This window comes from Rhinopithecus bieti, unplaced genomic scaffold (genome assembly GCF_001698545.2).
Source record: "Rhinopithecus bieti isolate Rb0 unplaced genomic scaffold, ASM169854v2 scaffold_5, whole genome shotgun sequence".
In the NCBI taxonomy this organism is placed as follows: domain Eukaryota; kingdom Metazoa; phylum Chordata; class Mammalia; order Primates; family Cercopithecidae; genus Rhinopithecus; species Rhinopithecus bieti.
Window position 1 is genome coordinate 124,364 of NW_016802964.1, and position 23,598 is coordinate 147,961.

A 23,598-nucleotide genomic window follows, 5' to 3' on the forward strand; every position below is an offset into this window, starting at 1 on the left:
TAATAATAATACTTAATGTCTTGGCATTATATATAACAGATAGTGACATATTATATGTATATTTCAAGGGATTCCTCATTAATACTCTAATCTAGGCTGTTAGGAATAACATTAAAAGACAGAAAGAGTAACCTCATATTTGGATTTTTCAATGTGTTAAAAAACAGTGAACACTCTTCTACCCATTCGCCCTAGAAAACAAGGTTATCTCACCCCCTCAACCCACCGCTCCCTAAACCAAGGACATGTTCTGCTCCTCATCAGTTGCACTGGCTAAGCATAGCAGACCTTCCCAAGGCAGGGAAGGCAGCTGAAAAAAAGCAGCTGGAATCTCCAGGAAGTGAGAAATTGGCTTGGGCCTTCACTGATGAGTCAGATCTGGGTGCTCTATGCCAGGATAATATGAGAGCTTGTTGACTGATGTGCCTCTCTCTCCACTGCCCTGCCCCCATCCCTAAACCCATATTCCAAGAGATATGGGCTGGCCAGTTTACCACTTGCCCTAGGGAGAAATGTCAGGAAGAAAAATAAAAACAGCAAACAAATTCCAGAATCTTGGTTCTAGTTGAAAAGAGAGACAAAATAGTTTTGAAAAGAGATATCAACTGGCAAAACAAGTTTTTTTTTTTGTTTGTTTTTGTTTTTTTTACCACCCCATCCAAACTGGGGAGAAGGAAAGGATTTGGAGAGGAAAAAATCATTATGAGCCATTAGAGGCCATATGTTTGGTGTTCCACTCCCAGAACAAGGCCACAGTGTGTCTGTCAGGTGGGAGCTGGGGCCCTCACAGGCTTCTCCACGAAGTTTGGGAGGATCTAGGAAGACACTTGCTTCCTGCTTCCCTTCTTTTGTGATTAAGGAAGCAGCCTCAGAGACACATCGCATGTCACCAGGGCAAGAAGAATGGGCAGAGACAGCAGCTCCTGCTCCCGCTGGGGACTGATGGGGTCAGGAGTTCCCTGCACAGCCTGAGGGATGCCCACTTTAGCTGAGAGAGAAAAAGAAGCAGACAGAGATTGATTCTCAGAGCCTGACAGATGTGCATGGCTAGAGATAAGGGTCCCTGTGGCAGGGGCTGCAGAGTGAACAGTTCCTCCCAGACACTGGAACAGGCTGAAGGCTCAGCTCATATCAGAGAGCCAGGTGGGAGCGACCCCACAGATCCATGTTTCCATCCCAATAGCACTGTGTCCAATCCCCTGGGGTCAAAGCTCAGACAGCAGAGGAAGGCTGAGTCAAGAACACAGGTCCGCCTGACTACCCTGACTGCCTCTCCAGATGCAATGGCTTCCAGCAACAATAGAAGGAAAGGAGGGGAATCAAGGGGAAATATTCTGAATATTCCTGAATTTTAACCAGAAGCAACTTAGAAAGTGCTAAATTGGATCAAGTCAACTGGCTATGGCTGTGATTAGATGGAGTTTTTCTGCTGTCTGTCAGAAGTGGGGGCTCAGAGTTAGAATATAAATTTTATTACCAGAAATAAAGAAAATTATGTTCTGTGACTGTGAAATTCATGGGCATTACAAGACTGATTGAATTTTTTTTTTTCTTGAGACAGAGTTTCGCTCTTGCTGCGTAGGCTACAGTGCAATGGGGTGATTTTGGCTCACTGCAACGTCTACCTCCTGGGTTCAAGTGGTTCTCCTGCCTCAGCCTCATGAGTAGCTAGGATTACAGGCGCCCGCCACCATGCCCGGCTACTTTTTGTATTTTTAGTAGAGACGGGGTTTCGCCATGTTGGCCAGGCTAGTCTCAAACTCCCGACCTCAGGTGATCTGCCCACCTTGGCCTCCCAAAGTGCTGGGATTACAGGCGTGAGTCATCGCGCCTGGCCCAAGAGACCGATTTTTTTCTCCACCTCCATTGCTTAAATGTTATACAGGCATCCCTCAGCATCTGAGGGGAATTGGTTCCATATCCCCCTCCCCCAACTAATACCAAATTCCACCAGTGCTCAGTGTTTGCATATAACTTAAACACATCCTATCCACACTTTAAGTCATCTCTAGATCATGTATAATACCCAACACAATGTAAATCCTATGTAAAGAGTTATACTGTATTGGTTTTGTAATTTGTATTTTTAATTGTCATACTGTTATTTTTTATTGTTTTTTTTTTCTCCAAATATTTTTGATTCAAGGTTGGTTCAATCTGCCTATGCAGGACCTGTAGCTACCAAGGGCTGACTTTATGTGAATGCTTGGTTAAGATCCAATTCTATCCAGAAGCAGCAGCTCAGTGGTCTGGCTTCTGCATACGACCAGCTGATTCTAGGCAGCCATCTGGCCTTGTCACTGAGCTTCCCTGAACTCCAGTTGAAAGCTGGGGTGGCCTTGTAGGTCCAGCTCATGTCCAACAAGCAGCAGCCCTGCCTGGAAGCACCTGGACCTCTTCTGCTCTCCTCTCCTTTCCAACGTCTTGCTGCAAGCCTCATATTTCCCATGAAGTTCCCTTAACTGTTCTAGTTCATAGGGATCATTCTTATATAAGCTAGGGACTCTCAGGTTCAAAGTTAGTGACGTTTTGAGTTATCTTTGATTTACTTTTGTAGCAGGATGGTTGAATTTCTGCCAGAAGCTTGTTAGAAAGATGCACGTGGGTCAGAAGCAATAAAGAATTGTCATAGGACTGCATGAGTCTTGACAAATGGATTTATACCATTACCTAACACAGCTTCTCTGATAATGAGGGAGATGTTTAAAATGCTGTACAAAAATAAGTAGATGTTTCTGCTGTCCATAAGGACAGGCAAGCACTTGAATGTGACCTCCACCCTAGCACTGGGGTAGAAAGTGGTCATACAATGGCTGTTTAGGATATCATGGTACACCTGTACCTTGGAAGCTATATATTGAAACTCTAGAATTCTGATGAAAACAAATGGAAAGCCTGTAATATAAACACGGTGTTCATGTTCAGCTTGTGAAAACCAAGTAGATGCAATCATAAAGGCTCCTGCAATTTGTTCTGCCCAAGGAAATGTGATAAACATATGCAGTTCCTGATAATGTCTGTTTTGTACTGCCTATTATTCCTTTCTCTACCAGGTAAATTCCACAACCCTCATCAGCAGATGGAGGAGGATTTCACTGCTCACTTTGCAGAGCTTCAATATCTATCTTAATACTGCAATTTGGGGTAATTTTCCAGAGAACATGATGCAGGATTATTTTCATATGCAGTACACAGTGCACCCTTCAATAATATCTGGACCCAAACGAAGTTGGATATGAATAACGGCCCACAAAAAGGCCTCGGCTCTGCATGAGGGTATGTAATGGACATAAAAGGAAACACTTCTACTACAATACTGACTCAGACAAGCATTCCTGTGACCTGGTCTGGAGAACAAAGAAAATGAACATACCAGAATATCTGCAGATCACTTCAGATGTTCTGACCCCTGCTTAAGCCACAGTTAGTCAGCGCTCTGCTTACACATGTGAAGTGGTGATTCTGTAAGAGGAAGGGAGGAATACCCTGAAAAAGTATAGTCTTCCAAATCCAATAGAATGAACTGCTGTGATAGCCCAATATTCCCTAATATCAGATCATCTATTATTCACGGTACCACTGAGGTATTCAGGAAAGTCAGATAAAAACATTTCCAGACAGTCACTCATAAAGGTCTTTAAAAGAGAATAAAAGAGCAAAATCAACTCTAATCAAGATGCACTAATGCTCATTAGTCACACGTAACCCTCCCTAGTGCCCAACATTAAGTAAAATACCTGTTGAAAATCCTCAGCAATTCCATGAGAAATCCTGTAGGTATTATTTACAGATAAGGAAATGAAGGCTTAAAGAGGGTTTGCCACTGGTCCGAAGACACATTGCTGATTAAGAGGAAGAGCTAGGATTCTAACTCAGGCTGTCAGACCTGAGAGCCAGGACTCTCTACCCTGTGCCTTGGGCATTTTCCCATAAGCTACTTGCAGTATTGTTTGTGATGCAGTGACCATTGCTGAAAAGCTGCTTACGAATGGACAGCGCGACCAATTTCTTCTCTTCATTACTGAAAGAGGGCACCACAAGAGAATGAAGAAACTCATACATTTTTAGGATATAGGAGGCTGCCAGTATATTTTACATGAAATTTGCAGCTCATTAAGAAGCTGTCAGTTATTTCATGTGGATCCATCACTGCACTAATTTAGAAATGTGAACATGCCAACTTCATGGGAAAAAATCCTAGAGAAAGGTCCATACAGCTAATCAAATGGTTATGAATGAGTTATACACATCTCCAGACTACACCAATCCTTATTTGACTTCTAAAGGGCAAAACTTTCTCAAGTTTGGAGTTAATCTTCTGAGAATACTGGAAAAAAACAAGAGCTAATGGCTTAGCTAGTGCCTAGGGGAACCACCCAGAAGAATGGCTGGCAATCACACTGATGACGGCTCGGGAAACACCTATGTCCAATCAGAGTCCCCAGTGGAGCCACTGGATTAGAAAAATGCTAAGGAGGGTCAGACTTTCAAAACCAATGGTGGTCTTGGCTGTTTTCCTTCACACTCTGTCAATATCTTTCTACTTGAAGCAGCCCCAGTCTCCCCCCACAACCTCGTCCATTCTTTTCACTTACAGGCTGAGGGTTCACAAATCTTTTATTCATTCATTCGTTCATTCGTTCATTCATTCATTCATTCATTCATTCATTTACTGAGACAGGGTCTTGCTCTGTTGCCCAGGCTGGAATGCAGTAGTGCAAGTACCATAGATCACTGCAGCCTTGACTTCCTGGGATCAAGTGATTCTCCCACCACAGCCTTCCAAGCGACTGGAACTACAGGTGAACGTTACCAAGACCTGCTCATTTTTAAAAACTTTTTGTAGACATGCGGCCTCACTATGTTGCCCAGGCTGATCTTGAACTCCTGAGCTCAAGCGATCCTCCCACTTCTGCCCTCCAAAGTGCTGGGATTACAGGTGTGAGCCACCACGCCCAGCCTCGCAAATCTTTGGGCTAATTGCTCTTGATCTCTGACTCTTCAGGATGTCAAATTGTGTTCTGCATGTTCTCCTTCACTTGAAACCCATCTCGTCCAAAGCTCACCCTCCTCCTAACTGTAATCCTTTTTCCCAGTCTCAGTAATGGCATCATTATATGTCATTTTTTTACTACTCCCTCTACATTAGATAGATTCACAAATCCAGGTGAGTCTCCCTTAAACATATCTCTCAAATACATCTTTTTCTGTTTTGTTGTACATCCAGTGTTCAAGTTTATAATATGTCTAGGTTATTGCACCACCTAACTGGTTTCCTAACTCCTCCCATTTTAATATTCTTTACATACCCTTGCAAGAGTCATGCTGGCAAAACAAAAATTTTATATGTCATTCTCTTATTAACAATCATTTGATAAAAATTCCCCAATTGTTGGGAGGATGTTCCACACTTGTCAGGTTGTATAAAAATTTCTTCACAACCTGCCTCAACTTACCTTTTCAAACTCACCGCTATCCCCCACTCCAATCATATATGCTAAAATTCGTCCATAATGATCTAATCATGGATCCTTTAAGTTGGCTGCTGAATAGGAGTCAAGGGGGACAAGATACTATGGCCGTTAAGAAAGAGGGTTTTGCAGTTGAACCAATGTGAACCGAATCCCCAGTCTATCACTTACTGATGGAATAACTTATGTACCACTCTGAGACCCCATTTCTCCTTGTCTCAAAAAGGTCATCATCATAACTAAATAAGACGTGTTAGCTATTATAATCCTCCTCCTCATCAGGTTAGTACTTATATTCACTACTTAATATACAGTCAATTATCAAAGAAACACTTCGGGCTAGGCACGGTGGCTCACACCTATAATCCCGGCACTTTGGGAGGCCAAGGCAGAGGCAGGCAGATCAACTGAGCTTGAGACCAGCCTAGGCAACAGGGTGAATCCCATCTCTACAAAAAATACAAAAAAATTAGCTGGGCCTGATGACGTGTGCCTGTAGTCCCAGCTACTGGGGAGGCTGAGGTGGCAGGATGGCTTGAGCCCAGGGGGCAGAGGTTGCAGTGACTTGAGATCACACCACTGCACTCCAGCCTGGGCCACAGAGCCAGACCCTATCTCAAAACAACAACAACAACAAAAGAAACATTTTATAGAAATATATTGTTAGTTTAGGTGTTATCCTGAAAGCTTGTATCCATTACTCTCTGCATTTCTTGAAATGGCAATTTAGGAAGACACTTGAAATAGGTTTGTAGCAATTAAGGAATGTCCTTTCTAGGCTTTCATCATACCCACTTTTCTAGACCAGTGACTTAGTAATTAATGGAGTACAGAACTTTCTTATAACATATCTTTTATTATTTTAGTTACCATGTGTTGTATCTCCAAATAAGCTTTTGAGTACAGAAATTTCACCTTATCCTTCTTAACACTGCTATATTAGCTAGCCTGACACTAGATCCATGGTAGACCTTCAATAAATATTGAGGTCAGAGTCAGTCAATAGGCTAAAGATAGCTAATCCCCAAGATAAATACCAAACCTTAGAGGGATGTGTTTGTGATTTTTTAAATAAGGATTACACTTTATACAAGGCAAATAAATCATTTCACAATTTCTTTTCTCGTGCTACACAAAACAAAATGCGAATTAGCATGAACCATAGTCATACAAGTTAAAATTGGGCTTAGAGCAATTAAGCATTTTAATTATAATGTTAATAATCACAGCTTATAACATGGAGGCCTTATTTCTCCAGGCTATCTGAATTACTTGATACCAATAGATATGCACAGTGCTTATACAAATGTTGACTAATATTTGCCTTTCCAGCTGACTGCAAGTGAAAAAGTCTGTGAGGATGGCCTCTAGTTGGAGACCATCTCACAATGCCTCTTTGGGAAAATGTTGTTCCCATCCAATATCCTGTCTCTATAAATTTGAAAATGTTTCCTCTGATAGCCAAGCTTTGAGGATTTAAGAAATCATGCCCCGAAGTTACTCAGCTTCTTCAGTAAAATTCACAACTATTTACTGAGCGCCTAGAGATACAGCTAACAACTATTAGCAGTTACTCATGCCAGCCACTATTCTAAGCACTTACACATACTAACTCATTTAATCCTTACACTGACCCCATAAGGTAGGTGCTACTATTCCATTTTACAGGCATGACAACTGAGGCTTGGAGAGAAAAATTCACTTGCTCACGATTATACCATAATGAGGGGATACAGCTAGGATTTTCACAGAAGCTGTCCATTCCCAGTATCTCTGCCGTCAACCATGATACCATACAGGCTCGCATAAAATAGAATACAGTAAGCGCTGAGAGTTTTAGACAATGCCTTCAGAAAGCAAAGGAAGGAGAAAGTACTTCCTATTAAAGGTTCAGGGAAGATATCAAGGAGAAGAGTGGGCAGGACTCTGACTGGCAGAGATGGTACAGGCACGACATGCATTCTAGGCAGAAGCCCCCGGCGAGCAAAGCTACACAGCCGCGGAGTCAGGGAATGGGGTGAAATGGATGAGGAGTTTCATGCAACCAGTGATGCAGGAGAAGGTACGGGTATAGATTCTTCAGGTGCCACTGGAGATGCTTTTGGGCCTTAACCACTAGGTTGTGAAAAGCCCCTCAAGTTTCTCAACAAGGTACCATGAGTAGACATATTCTTTGGAAAGATTAAAATTTTTTTTACAACCTTAGAATTTTTTTTTCTCTGATCATTTACTTACTATTCAAATAATCTACTATGTATATGAATCTAAAAATCAAGAAATTCTCAATTGGGAGAACTAATGGACTAAAACTAACAGGATGAAATTTCATAGGAAGAAATATGAAGTGCAGAAACTTCAGTATATGTTTAGGATGATTTTTTCCTGGCACGAATACTGGTCATGTGAAAAAAATAGAGATTTTGGCCAACTAAAAGGTCAGTGCAACCCAATAGCAGTACATAAATGCCAATAAAACTAACCGGATCTTAAGTGGCGAAGAAGTATACAAGCATATCACACAAAAAGAAGAGATGATTGTCCTAAATCCAGCAACACTGGAATTCAGCTCCAGGCACCACATTTAAAGGAGAATGTTAACAGGAATGACTTCAGAATGCACGGTCAAAGTCAGACCGTCAAGAAGTCATGCTATGTGGGAAAATGCTGAAAGCACTGGAGAAATTTAGAAGGCTCCAGGGATGCAGGATCACAGTCTTCAAAAATTGCAAGAACTGTCTTGGGAAAGAACAATCTACGTAGGCTCAAGATTCAGAAATAGAACCAATGGGCGGATGATACAATGAATGAATCAAGTAATACTGAAGGCCAGCTCTCCATTAGAGGTGTGTTACCTAGTAGCCAACGGAGACTACAGGCTAGCCAAGGAGACAGAAGAAGGCATCTAAAAAGAATCCTCACCTTGCTGAGTACGGGAGTGTGCAAATATTAAAGGAAGCATATTGACAACACAGTCTTGAGTGTGAGGGGGTGGTGAGAGTGCTTTAAGGAAAGGGACGTGGTGTGGGAATTGAGCTGGACTTTGACAGATGCATCAGTTTACAAATCCGAAGTGGTCACGTAATAGCCAAAAAGCCCAGATTACTGAGAATCCACTTAGGGCTTAAGAACATATAATAAGTCTCTGTAATACATTCTTTCTCAAACTTCTGCAGTTCATAAGAAGGAATGTGTGTGATTCCTTTCCTTTCTTTAATCACAACAGTACCCTCTGCGCGCGCACACACACACACACACACACACCCATGATATTTATATATTAATAGAAGAGAAGAATAAGTACCATCTTCTCCTTCAAGAGAAGAGTCGGAAAAGGAAGTAAAAATGGTTTGAGGACAGAGCACATAAGAGCCCCATTAATTAGGAGAAACAGCCTCCCTAGACTGTGCAAAGTCCTGCAGCTACTTCTACCAAAACCTCAAGAGTTTTTCTACCACCTCTTGACTGCAAAACACAAAGAGCACATTTTGTCATTCATTCTGCATTGTCTGGGAAAGTGCCCAGATCCTGGAGGCAAACAGACTCGGCTCTCATTCTTGCCCTGAGGCTTAGCTGTATAAACTTGAGCAAAACACTTAACCTCACTGTGCCTCGGTTTCCTTATCTGTATGTTATAGATAATCACTTCCGCCTGGAGTTTTTTGAAGATGAATGAAGCTATATTTGTAAAATGCCTTCGCACTGAAGGGTGTTGAATAAACAGTAGCACTTAGGGTGCATATGTAGAAGAATGTTTTATTTTGAAACGGGCCCCAAAATGTATGCCCTGCCTTATGAGTTAGGCAGGAGCTGACTCTAAATGAACAACCAGGGCAAGACCAAGAGTTCAGCTCTCAGGCACAGCCAACAAGGTGCAAGCAAATGGATTTATTCAGGAGTTTCAAACTTGGCTAAATTATGATACTTGTCCAAATAAAAATGTGGATAGAAGACCAGGATTTCAAAGGGATAAATGCAGAGCAGCTCTGGTTTAATAATGGATGAGGATCTAGAGGCCACTCGGTTTCTCTGCTTTCTACCCTGGAACCCTCATCCCCACCTCCTGGGCTTCCCCAAGCCGAGTGAGAAAGCTCCCATATCAAGTGTTTTATGTCAAAGGTCCCGTCTTACCTCCAGCATTCCACAATTCCACTTCCACCGTGACCACAAAAACCTACAGATTTCCAGCCATAGATGCCTTTAAACCTCAGGCACCTCTGATACTTTGAAAATTACATCACTTGAAAAGTTTTAAGATGGGTTTGTATAATACTTTTAAAAATTATATCGTGACTGTTCTTCTCTCTCTCTCTTTTTGGAGACAGGTCTCATGCTGTTGCCCAGGCTGGAGTGCAGTGGTGTGGTAACAGCTCACTGCAGCCTTGACCTCCCAGGTTCAAGCAATCCTCCCACCTCAGCCTCTCATAGTAGCTGGGACCACAGGGGCATAGCATCACGCTCTGCTAATTTTTGTGGGTTTTGTAGAGACGGGGTTTTGCCATGTTGCCCAGGCTGGTCTTGAACTCCTGGGTTCAAGCTATCCACCTGCTTCCGGCTCCCAGAGTGCTGGGATTAGACGCATTAGCCACTGCACCTGGCTGTGTTTGTATACTATTGATTTCTGCTTACTTCTGTGTCATAGATTAGAAAGCAGTGTGAAGAGATTGAAAGTTCTTATTGGTAAAGGATAGCCACAGACTCGTCTAATTAAAAAAGAGAGTATGCTTTATGGTGCTTTGTTTTGCTCTGTTAAAAAAAAAAAAAAGCAACAGCAGCCATGAGAGATGGAACAAATGATAAATCCTGTAGTATTTTAATAAAAAGATACTAGAAGATTCATACCTTCTGAATAATTCAGGGTTGGCAAAGCATGAACTGGAAGACAATGTGTAACATGCTATTATTTTAAAAGAATTGTTTGACATGAACACGTCTATGTGTCTCTATTTTCATTACATTTGCTCTGAAGCACCTGCCTTGACTATTCCTAAGTTACTGCAGATGTTCTACTCAAGCACTGCAGACACTGGTCAGCTCTTGGGCTTTCCTGCAAACTGCCCTGTGGTTGCTGCCTCCACATCTTCAGCATTCCTTTCCAAGTTTATGAAAGCACTATTTGGAATGAGCTCTGCAAATTGTAGAACAGCAAGAAAAACAGGGCAAAAAATCTTGACCACCATCTTCTTACTCTGGAAGTTTCAGATAGCTAAATACCACTTTAGGATATAAATAACTGAAATAGCATGCCTTCTAGACATCTTTTTAAGCAAAATAATAATAATAAAAAAGACTGTTCATGTCCCAGTAGTGATTTTTGTGAAGCACTCAGTTGGACTCTTGGGAAGCCTAAGGTAGTGTGATCTATAGCTAAGCAAGAAATAGCCTTTCCATGTCTGGCCCCAATTTTACCATGTATCTTCATAAAAAAAAAGAAAAAAGTTTATATTTTCCTGTTCATTTATTTAAATGTATCTGACAAATAGAGACTTGCTTAAGCTAATCTTCATAGCTAACAGAGACAGCTATGTTTACTCTGCTCACTTCCCTGGGTTTGTTTGGTAAGTGAGCTTACCAAAAAAAACTATCATGTTTGTCACTAAAGTCACCCAACAATGAATGCCCATCATGGCCCCAATTTTACCATGTATCTTCATAAAAAAAAAGAAAAAAGTTTATATTTTCATGTTCATTTATTTAAATGTATCTGACAAGTAGAGACTTGCTTAAGCTAATCTTCATAGCTAACAGAGACAGCTATGTTTACTCTGCTCACTTCCCTGAGTTTGTTTGGTAAGTGAGCTTACCAAAAAAAAACTATCATTTGTTTGTCACTAAAGTCACCCAACAATGAATGCCCATCTAATTAGCATTTACCTGGCCCAAACACCCCTCTCAATACCCTTTTTCCCCTCTTTTTTTTTTTTTTAAAGAGGGAGTCTCATTCTGTCGCCCAGGCTGGAGTACAGTGGTGCGATCTCAGCTCACTGCAACCTCCGCCTCCTGGGTTCAAGCAATTCTCCTGCCTCAGCCTCCTGAGTAGCTGGGATTACAGGCGTCCACCACCACACCCAGCTAATTTTTATATTTTTAGTAGAGGCGGGGTTTCGCTATGTTGGCCAGGCTGGTCTCGAACTCCTGACCTCAGGTGATCCGCCCACCTCAGCCTCCCAAAGTGCTGAGATTACAGGCGTGAGCCACCGTGCCCGGTCCCCTCTTAAATGACGGTCCCCTCTTAAATGATCCACAGGCTTCTATATCACTAAGAAACAATTCCCTTTTTCTCAATCTCTCTTTTCATCTGTTTAGGTGAGTGCCTAGGGTGATTGTTGCAATTTTCTTGATGCAATCTTCTATCTAAGAAGGGTCTCACTGCCAGCAGCGCTGCACCTTCAGGGAGAGTTGAATGGCTGTGATACTCAAGCTGGTGGCCAGCTGCTGCACCAAGCCTTTACTGTATTAATACTGTACATCTTGACTGAACTGTTTTCATTCTCCACTTTTGGATAATCTCCACATTCAGTCTGTGTTTACGTCAGTAGCACTGGTTCAAAACACCACCGCTGGGGTTTGAAACAGGCATTAAAACACATTCCTGCACTTGGCTCATCTGGAGTCAGGAGGAGGCCTTCCAGGAAATCCTTACTTCACTTTGTCATTCTACTTATCGTAGAAAGGCAGTGATTTCCTTTTAGCTCATCTCAGGGGCTACATTGTTATTTTTTTTTTCCTAAAATTTCAGCCAGAAACTTGTCTTTAGAACCTTGTATTACTGTGCCCATTGTCTTCAGGATTCCTTATCTGTAAAAGTTTCTACTTGCTTGGGTAGGCTAAGTGTTGTCCGTTTTCCCACTGTTTTTCCCCACTTCAGCGTTAAGATCATAAAAATGAAGTCCTTTGTTTGTATTTTCAAATCTAAACATGAGTCCTATCTTGTTAAACTTGTCTTTAATTAGTGCAGCTGATCTTCAGTTAATCCCTTGGCTCAGAGTTTAACAAGGGCCTCACAAAATTTGTCTGTAAAAGACAGGCACACATACAAAGTGGGCATGGGAGAGGAGTGGTAATTATACATAGCACCTATCAAAAAGAAACCATAGAATGTGAAACAATTTCTAAATATAATGCAAATTCATTATTACTTAGGAGATTTAAAGTCAAGGAAAGTCTCCCTATTTAGTAATCATCATCAAAGCATGTGTAAAATTGTATTACTTTCACAAATGAACACATCCAGCGAATGTCACATCCGAAGCACCACGTGGCCTGTCATTGCCCTTGGTTTTGCTTACACCACCTGAAATCGGAGGTAAAATGAAAAACAAACAAACAAAAAACTCTCACCCCTTCCTCCCCACACTATGAAAACAAGCAATATTTCATCAAAGGCTTCCTTAACACACTCTAAACCAATCTAAAAAGTTCAATAGAGTCAAAGAAGACTTGACTTTTGAATACAAAATGCTCTAGTAAAAACACTTAAGAACAATAAGGAAACTATAAACACAGCTTTGTAAATATAAAAGATGACACTGCTCAAGTAAAAGGAATCCATAATGCTCTGATGCAGGTGACTGGAATCTAATTTTAAAAAGCAAATTCACATAAACAGCAAGACCACCTCTCTTAATGCTCCTCCTCTCCAACCACACCCAACACAAAGGACAAGAACAAGAATAAAAATGAAATAGAAGACACACAAGGAGTCATTGACAACGTAGCTGTATGTATGACAATGCTTTACAAATTAAACATGAAAAGAGGTTAATTGATATTATGGAAGCCTTTCTGGGAAGAGCACACATTTGTATTTCCCGAAGAAGAGCCTCTGCGTGCTATTGATCAGACTAATTAGGTCCTTGGCTTTGAGACTACACTAACACAGGTGCTAATTAATCTCTAAGAAGGTGCTTAAGAGAGGGGTAGACAGAGGCCACAGAAAGATCAGAAGAAATGGACAGATGCAGGTCACACAAATCCCCCCAGCAAACTTTTTTCCTGTAGAACTCCTTCCCCACCCATCCATCTCCTGTTGGACCAGGGCAACACACAGCCACTTCTGGTGGGTGCCCTCTGTCCCAGCGCTGATAGCAAGAGGAAAGGCTTGGTAAGTCTGCCTACAGACGTGCATTAATTCCATTACAGAAGAGAATAGCTTGCTTGGCTAATGAACTCTATCTACCTCAGTAGATTTTTCTAAAATTAGGTAATTAACTGGAAAGATTGGGTTAAAGTCTCCAGCACACAAACAGAAATAGGAATCAAAAGACTTCTAAGCAATTCATTTTTACCCATCTGTTAAGAACACATTTTAACTAGTCCTCTCAAATTACTTATAGGACTTAACTTCTATATTTGAGGTTTAAAAATTCATATCCATACCACGAAAAAATCTGCTTCGATAGGTTAAAAAATGGCAATTTACTATCGATATGATGCACCTATAAACTAATAATAAAACTATAAGCCCCTAAAATAGATTAAAAGAAAATAAGCTATCACAGCTATCTGCGCCTTCCTTTCTCTTTTAAATAGAAGAAAGACCCAGTCTGCAGAAAGAAGTCTGTGGCTGAAGTTATTAAGAAGTGCTTAGAACCTTACCTGTTAGCAGGTTAAAAATCTCAGGGATGATATTCTGGAGGAAGACCCACAAAACCCAAAAGCAGGGAAGCCATCCCCAACCACATTCAGCACCCCACACACATTCAAGTTGCTTCAACCAGAACGGGACAGTGCTGACCGCCTCCAGCCCTGCAGGGCCAGAAACAAAGCGCAATGGAGTTTCTTCGCTAAGTGGAGAACTAATTCCACTGCACAGCAGCTATTTAAGGAGGTGGTGCCTGTGGGACAAATGCTGCCTGGAGCCTTCCTGTTTGTGTCTCAGCTGAAACTTCCATCCATTTCCTAAGGAAGACTGCAAAGTGTAATCAGCCTCGAGAAGGCTAAGATGACTAGAAACCCAAGCAGTGTGTGAAGACAATTTTACAGTTTTCCTTCCTTCTTTTCTCAACAAATGTGGAGCTTTATTCAAAAGTCAAAAGCAGAAACCATAACTGTTGTGATCGCAAAAAGTTTTCCTATTCACAAAAGATTTTTTAACCTGAAATGTAGAGAGGAAAGAATTCATGGATGATTAATTCAACACCTATCAAGCAGCAATGCAGAGAAAAACCACGCAACGTATGGTCAGAAGGCAAGGGTCCGATTAAAAACACTGTGCCATTTACTAGCCTTGAGCCCTTCCAAAATTCACAGATTCTCTTTGGGCCTCAGATTTTCTATCCGAATAAATGGCATTAATAATATGCACTTTACAAAGCTATTATGAGAACTACGTAAGATGACTATAAAAGACCCTACACTTGGCCTTCTAAAAAGATCATGCTATCATTATACCGCATTATGTGATTTTCCAGCTGCTGTCACACAATATCAGACATTAGTAAAAGGAGCTAATTTATTTCCTCTGTTCTCTCCAAAATTGCATTATGTATGCATCTGTTGCTTGTGTACTGTCCGACGTCCTCACTGGCACCTAGGTCACAGGTGGAAGAGAAACTTCATTTGCTATGCTGATTTAACATTTCCAGTACCAAGACCTGTTCCTGGCATACATTAGCATACAATAAATATTTGCTAAATGAATGAATGGATAAATGCATAATTTCAGACAAAGTCAAGTACAGCATTCCACACACAGTAAAACTCTAACAAATACATATTTAATTAGTGAATGAATACAGATGCTTCTTGACTTAAGGACTTATGTCCAGATAAAACCATCACAATCCCAGCACTTTGGGAGGCTGAGGTGGGTGGATCACCTGAGGTCAGGAGTTCGAGCACAGCCTAGCCAACATGGTGAAAACCCATCTCTACTAATAACACAAAAATTAGCTGAGTGTGGCAATGTATGCCTATAATCCCAGCTGAGGCAGGAGAATTGCTTGAACCCGGGAGGTGGAGGTGGATGTTGCAGTGAGCCAAGATTGTGCCACTGCACTCTAGCATGGGCAACAAGAGTGAATGAAACTGCTTCTCCAAAACAAGAAAAAAGAAAACCATCACAAACTGAAAACACTGTCAAATAAGTCGAAAATGCATGGAATAAACCCAACCTACAGGGCATCACAGCTCAGCCTCGCCTGTCATAAACGCGCTCATTATCTTAAATTATGATACAGTTGGGTAAAATCCTCTAACACAAAGTTTATTTTATAATAAAGTGTTGAATATCTCATGTAATGTATTGAATACTGTACTGAGAGTGAGAAACAGAATGGTTGAATGGGCACTCAAAGTATGGTCTCTACTGAAAACGTATCACTTTTGCACTATTGTAAAGTCAAAAGATTGTAAGTTGAACCATCCTAAGTCAGGAACTGTCTGTACAGTTTTTCTACAGAGAAACATCCCAGGGAAAATGCAATGTAGTAAACTTTAAGACAAGTTGGAGCTCCTGAAAACAAATGTAATAAATATGACCTTATATTCTGTTAGAGCACCCAGTTGAAACATACTATTAAGATGGTTAATGTACAAGTGAACTTCATGGAGTGTGACTATTAGGTACAATATTTAGTATGAATTAATTCACTGAAACAATTTAGTTTAGTTTAAAGTATACCTAAAGTCCTTTTTCGGGCTTGTTTCCCTTAAAAATGAAAACACCCACTGCCCTTTAAGTCCTAGGTTGGTGGCAGTGGGATTCATTAATGGTTTTGTGGGGTTTTTTGGATTTGAGAGGATTTTGTATCGATACATAATATTTTACATATTTATGGGGTACGTGTGATATTTTGTTACATGCATAGAATGTGTAATGATCAGCTCAGGGTATTTGAATTTTATCATTTCTATGTTTCCTCTCTTCCAGCTAGTCACCCGAATATGCTGTTGAACAACAGTCCTAACCTTTTATCTAACTACATAAAGAGCTTTATCCAGACAAGGAAAATGACACGTGTTCTCTTGTTGTTGTTAAGATCCAACTACTAATATTTAACATAAAAACGTACTGGGCAACAGGATAGTCTCAAGGATCGCAAACAACATATGGTATTTAGTGTTGGGCCTTCACATTGTTGCCTGAATCCAGTTCAGGTCACTAGGGACCACAAATCAATTTCTTGATGAATGTTCATTAATCTATTATGTGTAACAAAGGAAGTGATTTTAGTGGTTATTTGTCCATTTTACAAAATTACCAAGAGACCAGTCTGGGCAACATAGTGAGATACCCTCCTCATCTCTACAAAAAATCTAAAAATTAACGGGGTGTGGTTATGCGCACCCATAGTCCCAGCTATCCAGGAGGCTGGGGCAGGAGGATTGCTTGAGCCCAGGAGAACAAGGCTGCAGTAGCCATGATCATACCACTGCACCTCCAGCCTGGGTGACAGAGCAAAACCCTGTCTCAAAAATAAAAATAAAACAAAACAAAAAAAGATTTAAAGTTGCTCACTCTGAGTGAAGTCATTTTAGTTCCAAAATATGGAGAAGAGTTTCATAATTATTGAACCTGAAAGTTACAGATTGGGGCCGATGAAAAAGAATCTCTAAGAACAGAGTGTGATCAAATAAAAACAAATTGGCTGACTTTCACAAGTCTTCATTCTCTTTATGTTTTTCTGAATTCAAGGTTTCAGACACTGGGGAAATGTGGTTCCCCACCGCCTACCTCCCACCTCTTCCCTCTTCCCCTCACTCAGCTGCCCAAGAGCTGGAGGCATTTTTTGATTGAATAATTAAAGATTCTAAAGAAGTCTGATATCGATTTTTTTAACAGCTTCCAGCAGCCAAGCTTTCTCACCTTACAAGTAGCCTCTGGCCTGACAAATACCAGTCTATGTGGAGCAAGAGAGCTCAACTGTAGAAGGTTATCTGATGCAGCTTAAATGCTGCCTGTGACAAGCACGTTTGACCCCAGGGGAAGGTGGGGATGAATTGTGGAAACTGCCATCCAATAGTCAAGTCTTTTTTCTTTATCTAATGTAAGAACACTTTGGAAGCACCCAGAAGCTCTGACATCCTACCCTGGGGATGCCAATGCACCAGTCAGCTTTTTCCTGTAGAAGTGCTTCATTGCCCAGATTACTGACAGATTTAATCAAGACAGTACTGCATATTTGGTTCACAAACAAAAGGCTAACTTCAAGTTACTGATTATAGGGTCTTGTGCTATTTCTATCCTTATTCGAGCCCATATATCATATTTTAATAAATATTTATCTAATGCTACAGAAAACACAAAAATCAGTCTTGTAAGAGAAGATCATTTATGTCCATGACTAAAAGGAACAAATATCATAGAACACATTATCCCAAAGCCTGCAATTACTGCTTATGTACACTTTGCAACAGAATAAAAATGAGTTTTTCCTTGTTGCCATCTGTTGTTTTATAGAAGGATAGCTAATTTCCTATCAGCTAATTCCAGTAACTATGATTTGTTAGGAATAAAATAAATAAGACAAAGTTACCTTGAAAGGAAAATATTCTCGATAAGGAAATATTTTGATGGCAAGTTAACTCTAAGAGTTTAGGGCTATTTGTTTTCCAAAATAAATAATAAAAGAGACATTTCTTCCACCTTTTCTCTTTCCAAATTATTGTGCGCAAGCTAATGCTGTGAAGACACAAGATGTGTAAGTACAGGGTTCCTATTCTCAATCAATTCATAAACTACAAAGACAGACACAGAAATAGCTATAGTACAAAGGTAGTGTGCAATACAAGACAGAAAGATAGCCTAATATCAGGAATGTGGAGCACGAAATGAAAAGGACATAGGTACAAATCCTGGCTTTGGCACAATGTAGGTGCATGATCTTGAGCAAATTTCTTAATCTTTCCAAGTCTCGCTTTCCTCGTGAATAAAATAGAGATCATACCATTACCTACCTCATTGGTTCATAGTGAAAATTAAATGAGTTTATGAATGCAAATCCCTTAACAGAGTTCCTCGCTTTTGGAAGTCCTAAATAAAGAGCATTGATGCAGAAGAAAAAGATTAAAGAAATAATTAAATTGCCATGGACATGCAAAGGAGAAAGAAAATTCACATCCATAAATGAAATGATAGATATGGAGCCCCAGTTAGGAAATTACGTTCTTGGAATAGTTTAGATGTAGAGGTTGTCCCTGACTTATATTCCTTATGTGTGAAAGATGACTGGGAAACAGGACCTGGGAGGAGCAGGAGCCACAGCAACCCCTCATCTCCCAGTTGTCAGATCTCCTTCCTATCTGGGATGCCCAACTATGGTCCTGTGTCTAATATCAGTCGGTGTCAGTCCAGGGCACAATCAACGGCCCTGGAGTCTCTTCCCAAAAAATTGCTTCTCTCTTAACTCTAAAGAGGAGGGTCTGAAAGGCTACCTTAATGTCTAGAAGGAAACACCCAGAATATTTATAAAAGCTGAAATTGTTTCTGGCCATAATGGATTAACTGATATTAGATTAGCCTTGCCACCATAAACAACTAGATAACTACATAAACTACATAAACAGCTGTTTATAGACATCGGATGAGAGGAAGCACAACAGAAGACGTGATGTCTGAGAGAAGGGGAATGGTGAGTGAGTCCTACAGGCATCCTAGCTTTCCACCTGGATGAACGGCTCAGACCAGCAGTACAGCAAGGGGAAGCCAAGAACACTGGGGTATCACTGAGTTAAGGGGACATAGAACACAGTTCAGGGAGGCTAAGGCAGATGGAATTTGGTAGAAAAAGTATCTGACAGGAAGAAGTTATAGAGACAAAGAGCTCAGTTAATCCATATGGGTTTCCTTGAGTTTGTTGCTAAATATTAAGTCACTCACATGCAGGGTCAACTTCAGAGAGCAGCCCCCCGATCCCCCCAAAAAAAGATCTTCTATAAGTTAACCAATTCCCAGAGCTCCTAAAGGGCTGGGAGGCATTTGACCTTGGACCAATCAGAAGAGAAAGTCTTTGTTGAGAACCTGGGGTTTTAGTGAAAACCCCAGAAGTCTCTCACTTTAGTGAAACTAAATCAGCCTAAGTAAAGTCTACTCTAGACCTCCCTTAACAAAACTTTAAAAGAAAGGCAATAAAACCTTGCATTGAATAACCACAAAATAACAAGTCCAGCATTCACTGAAAAACTACATACGTGCAAAGAAGCAAGAAAATGAGGCACAAAAACAGACTCAGAAATGACAGAGTCGAGGGTAGTGGAATTAGCACCCAAGGCCATAAAAAGAGAAATCATAAATATGCTCAACTATTTAAGGACTTAAAAACAAAAATAAGAGGAGAGAAATGGGAGATAAGAAAATAAAACTTTCTGGAAATGAACAAAATATCTGAAATGAAAAATACTAGATAGAATTATCAGCACATTAATCAACTGCAGAACAAGAGACCAATAAATTTGGAGACAAAATATGGAAAATACTCAAACTGAAACACACGGGGAACAAATGATTGGAAAAATTGAATAGAGTCTGAGTGACCTGTGGGATGACATGGAGTAGTCCAACATGTGTGGTACTGGAGTGCTAGGATGGGGACTGGGAGGGGGAACTGATTTAAAGAAATAGTGGCTGAAAATTTTCCCAGTTTGCTGAAAACTATAGATCACAGGTTCAAGAAACTCAATGAACACGAAGAAAGATAACACAAAACCACAGACAGGCATATAATGACGTAATTGCTAAAAAACAGGATAAAGAGAAAATATTGACAGCAGCAGAGTAGAAAAAAACAGACATATTACATACAGAAGAACAAAGATAAGAACAACTGCAAACTTCTTGTCAGGAACAACACAAGCTAAAAGCAATAGAGCAACATCTTTAAAGTGTTAAAAGAAAAAAAATGATCAACCTAAAATTCCATATCCAGTGAAGTTATCCTTCATAAAAGAAGACTAGATAAATACTTTTTTAGATAAACAAAAGCACAGAGCCAGCCAATCTGCACTAGAAAAAAATACTAGAACCTAAAGTTTTTCAAGCAAAAAGAAAATAGTACCAGATGGAAACTTGGACCTCTACAAAAGAATAAAAATGTGGGGAATTGTAAATATGTGGGTACATATAAAAGATTTCTTATTTTGATTTCTTTAAAATAAAATTGACTGTATGAAACAAAAATAATAATGTATTTTAAGGCTTGTGACATATGTAATAAATAAAATATACGATAGCAGCAAAAAGGGGAGGAAGAAAAAATGAAAGCAAAAATCCTAAGATTCTTATACACGAAGTGATAGCATTACTCAAAGGTGGAATGTGATAAGATAAAGTGTCACATTGTAAATTCTGCAGCAATCACAAAAAAAATGAACAAAGAGCTAAAAGAGTAGAGATAAAATAAAATACAAAAAAAAAAAAAGCAAAACATAAGTAATATAAATGAGGGCTGGAAATGCGTGAGAAAAAGGGAAGAGAACAGATAGGATAAATAGCAAACATACAGCAAGACAGTAGAGCAAACCCAAGCATATATGCTGTCTTCACACTTCATAAAGACATAGGCACAGGAAAAGTAAAGGACAGACCAAGATATGCCATGCCAACGCTAATCATAAGAAAGCTGGGGTGGCCACATCACTCAGACAGGCAGATCTGCGCGGCAGCTTGGGTCCTGCATGAAGCAGCTGTCAACACTGAACCAGAGGCTCAGGAAATGTCCTGCGGGGAAACAGCCATGAAAGACTAAGGTAAGTGGCAGTCACACTGGTACAGAAAAGCCTTCATACATGACTGAAGATCTGAAAACCATGATCAGAGAATGGGAAAAAGACTTGAGTAGGAAGAGTCTGGGACGGCGGTGTAGGTCCCCAAAAGCTTCAGCCAGGCCTACAGAGACCCCCATCTGAAACTGCCCACCAGCGGAGCTGGCATTGGGGCTGTATCGGCCCGGTCTAGTACCATGCTGTGCTCAGTCATGGGCCGGTGGCATCCTGGGGAGAGCAGAGCCACTACAGGAAGACTGGCAGGTCCTGAAGTGTGGCAACTGAGTCTGTGGGCTAAGGATTCCACTCTTTTAGAAAGGAGGTCTTAGCAGCACAACTCTATGATTGTTACAACTTCAGAAAAAGAACTAGGACTAAAGACAAAGGGGGATATTGATTTATGGTAAATGATTGAATTCATCAAGAAAACCTCACAATCCTAAATGGGTATGCCCTGAAACACAGTGCTACAAAATATTTGAAGTAAAAACCCTTCAGAACTGAAAGGCGAGACACATGCACAATTACACTTGGAGACTTCAACACTCTTCTCTCAGGGATAGGACAAGTAGACAGAAAATCAGGAAAAATAAAGAAAACAAACAATAGCATCAGTCAAATTCACTTAATGGATCTTTATAGACTACTTCCATCCCAAAGAGTGGACTACACATTCTTTTTAGGTTCCCAGGGAACATTCCCAAGATAAATCATATGACAAGCCATAAAACAAGTCTCAAGAAATTTTAAAGGACTTAATTCATGCAAAGTATGTTCTTGGACCACAATGGAATTAAATTAGAAACGGATTTTTTAATACCTAGAAAATCCCCAAAGATTGGAAATTAAGCAACACACTTTTAAATATCCAGAAAAGTCAAGAAAGAAACCCCAGGAGAAATAAAATATTTTGAACTCAATAGTAAGAAAACTACAACAAACCAATATATATGCAATGCAGCTAAAGCAATCCTCAGAGGGAATTTTATAGTAATAAATGTTTACATTAAAATAGAAGGGAGATGCAAAATCAATTATCTAAGCTTCCACTTTAGGGAAGCTATTAAAAGAAGAGCATTAAGTTAAGTCAAAAGTAAATAGAAGCAAAGAAATAATGAAGAGCAAAAATCGATGAAACAGTAAGCAGTAAGCAGGCAAACAATAGAAAAAAATTTTAAGAAGCAGGATTTGGAAAAGATATGTAAAATTAATAAATTTATAGCTCAGCTTGAGCCAAAAGTAAGCAGTGTTGGAAAGGAAAAAAAGAAGATTGTACCTAAAAATCCTACAGATTGCAAACAAAAAATAAGGGAATATTTTGAAGAATTCCACGCCAAGAAATTCAACAGCTTATATGAAATGGACAAATGCCTTGAAAGATAATTTATTAGAACTGACAGAAGAAATGAGATCAACCCATATTTACTAAAGAAATTGAATTCATAATTTAAAACCTTCCCACAAAGATAACTCCAAGCCCAGATGGCTTCACTAATAGGCTACTAAACATTAAGGAAGAAACCAAACTTGCACAAAAAACAGGTAAAAGGAACTCTTCTCAATTCATTGTAAGAAGCCAGGATTATAATGATACCAAAACCATCTGTACAAAGACATTACCAAAACAAAAACCTACGGACCAACATCGTTTACAAACATAGACACAGAAATCCTCAGCAAAACATTAGCAAATCAAATCTAGTATTAAAAGCTGGTAACATCTGTCTGACTGCTAAAGCCTGTAGCAATAATTATTGTTGAGTCTTTTTTTTTTTTTTTCCATTTTAAATCCTCTGTTGCAGATAAATGTCTCAACTGTATTGGTCATTTTGTTTAAACTCAACAGCATAGGCCTTTATGTTTAAGTAATGTAAAGTAATGCAATACAATGGTCAGACAGCAACTGTCTGGCAATTTCTAACATTAGCATTTTTTAGCACCCAGGTCAGAGTTTAACATGCAGAAAGTCCAGTCATTGTTTTCAGGCTTGAATTGCTCAATTACAGGGATAAGATGCAGAATAACCTTACAAGAGTTTTATTTGATTTGAATTCTAAAGCAGGCTTAAACATGAAATCTCTCTTAGCTCCTTCACTGGTGTAACATACCTATAGGTCAGATCCAGTCAGAGAACTGACGGCTGCCTCAGGGAGGCTGGTGGCAGGCTTTCAGCTCCTGAAGAGGGATTACTACAATAATGTCAGGGCCAACTTAAGTCTCTGGCTGATGCCTTCCCTGATTCTAGGGAGGAGCCATCTTCCCCTGAAGAGGTGTCTAACAACACTTGAAGCCTCTCTTAAGACATAGGGTGGTCCCTCCTTTTCCTCAGGGGATATGCTCCAAGACCCCTAGAGGGTGCCTGAAACCTCGATAATGCCAAATTCTACATACACTATGGTTTTTCAATCTGATCGTCAAGACAGCTACT

General features: G+C 40.1%; 1 protein-coding gene across 7 annotated transcripts in view; it reads right to left on the minus strand.

Annotated features, from left to right (window-relative positions):
- Positions 1 to 23,598, minus strand: part of ARHGAP28 (Rho GTPase activating protein 28) — a 176,165-nt gene that overhangs the window by 117,105 nt on the left and 35,462 nt on the right. Inside the window, exons 1-2 of one of the 7 annotated variants that reach the window (XM_017866875.1) lie at positions 14,067 to 14,265; positions 3,374 to 3,462 (exon numbers count right to left, since the gene is read on the minus strand). The exons of 5 other annotated variants lie outside the window; for them this stretch is intronic. The gene's annotated coding sequence lies outside the window, so the exon portion shown is untranslated. Of the gene's footprint in view, positions 1 to 3,373; positions 3,463 to 14,066; positions 14,266 to 23,598 lie in introns of those variants that run through there. One more of the 7 variants, XM_017866948.1, reaches the window with a different exon arrangement.